A 1,973-nucleotide genomic window follows, 5' to 3' on the forward strand; every position below is an offset into this window, starting at 1 on the left:
ACAATTCAATGTTACTGCAATATCCTCTGTAAATGTGCACCAAATAACCAGTGTGCAATAGCTCTATTCAATGTACATACCAGGACTTAAACACAAAGACTTAATCCTCCAACCAACAAGCAACAATGACTGTAATCCACTACATATGCATAATTCACTCATGACCAGCATATAAAATTAAATAGAGTGACCAACATTACTCACTATAGATATAACCAGCCTATACCTCACATCAGAAAAGTATTCATCAATTTCTTGACTTGATCCTTCCTCGATAATTTGTGGGAACTCATCAATTTTCCTTACTTAAAAATAATCCCTCGCTATTGAGCCTCTCAAGGCCTTGAAGGATGGTTGAAGGCTTGAAGTTTTCTGTATTATTTTTGTTTATAAAAGATGCCCACCTTTAGTGTTATTGCCTTCGACAGATGCTTAGAGCCGTGGGTTTATTTCTCTAGCTCTCTACGCTACCCCTGCTCACAATACTCTTCCACTCCTCTGCCTCTAAGAAATCGTCGGAACATCGGAGACTAGAAAGATATCTCAACTAAGGATTCAACATCACAAGGCTCAGAGCTAACCTTTTCGTAACTATTTTCCTGCTGAACCTCTTTCTTATTCTGTTTTTCCCTTTGGTTTTTCTTGCAGCGAAAGTCTTCTTCGTAACTAGTTGTAGGGTTTGAAGGTGTTGAAATAGCGGATTATCATCATTTCAAAGAAAGGAAAGCCATGGAAGGCACGCTCTCGGATGTATCTCAAGTATTCGATTGCTTCAAAGCCACTTATACCAGAAATGATCTGTCAACATGTTCAACTTTACTGTCTCAACTGAAGGTTATGTTGACAGGATTTCCAAGCCTCCCTCCCTTGTACTGTGAATCACTTGCAGCGATTCATGAACTGATGCTAGCAAGGGATATTTTTGAGCATGCTGTTGTTCTCAGTGTAAAAACTAAAGATCAAGATGCCTTTGAGGGACTTCTTGCAGCTGAAGCCATATTACACAGATACAAGAGATCTTATTCCACCATATGCTCAGGAATATTCGATCCTGGGGCTCAATTTACTGCGTCTTCTGGTGCAAAATATAATTGTAGAATTTCACATAGAGCTGGAGCTCCTTTCACCTGAGGCACTTGAGAATCCATGCATTAAGCATGTTGTCGAATTAGAGAAATAATTCATGGAAGGTGCCTATAATCGTGTTCTCAGTGCTCGGCAGGTAGTCCCACACGAAACTTATGTTTATTTCATGGACCGTCTTGCAAAAACTATCAGAGATGAAATCGCAGGTTGTAGTGAGAAGGCATATGATTATTTATCACTACAGGATGCTAAGAAAATATTGATGTTCTCCTCTAATTTGGAATTAGAGGAATATGTATCTGAGGAGCATCCAGAGTGGGAGATAAGGAATGGTTGTGTTATTTCCAAAAAGTGAAAGAGTCTGCTCCAAGTAAAGAGATTCCTTCATTGCAACTCATTAATCAAACACTGGGATATGCAAGGGAATTCAAGGGAATTGGAACGCATTGTGTAGAGAGACTGGCTTTGATACCATGTTAGATGCACATGGAATGTGGACAGCAAAATAAGGTAAAGTGTGAATCCCCTTTTCTATTAACAAATGATATAAATTTATAATACATGGGAGTGACCCTTGGTTTCATATTCCAAGTGGCCCCTTGGACTCCCTTTGGTTATTCAACTTCCACAACAACCCTTAGAGGATTAGGTATCCAACAAGAATTAACCAAGATATTTTACTTCTGTGATGATAGCAGAATTGCATGTGAAAGAGTATGAAAAATCCACATGTGCATACTTTAAAGGAGAGGAAACATAATGACAACCATCAAATCAAAGAACACAAACACATTGATAACAAAGTTCACCAAGTGTGGGTTACGTCTCCGTCCTAATGTCAAGAGTGGGGAGGTTGCTTCATTAAATGTTGTAAGATGATGATGAGT

The 1,973-nt window shown here is 38.9% G+C and overlaps 1 pseudogene; it reads left to right on the forward strand.

Annotated features, from left to right (window-relative positions):
- Positions 1-721: 721 nt before the first annotated feature.
- LOC149222741 (26S proteasome non-ATPase regulatory subunit 8 homolog A pseudogene) lies at positions 722-1,566 on the forward strand (annotated as a pseudogene).
- The last annotated feature ends 407 nt before the right edge of the window (positions 1,567-1,973 follow it).

The sequence above is a fragment of the Pinus tabuliformis genome, chromosome Q (assembly GCF_031772625.1).
Source record: "Pinus tabuliformis cultivar Carrire ecotype Pingquan chromosome Q, CPIR1, whole genome shotgun sequence".
Taxonomy (NCBI): Eukaryota; Viridiplantae; Streptophyta; class Pinopsida; order Pinales; family Pinaceae; genus Pinus; species Pinus tabuliformis.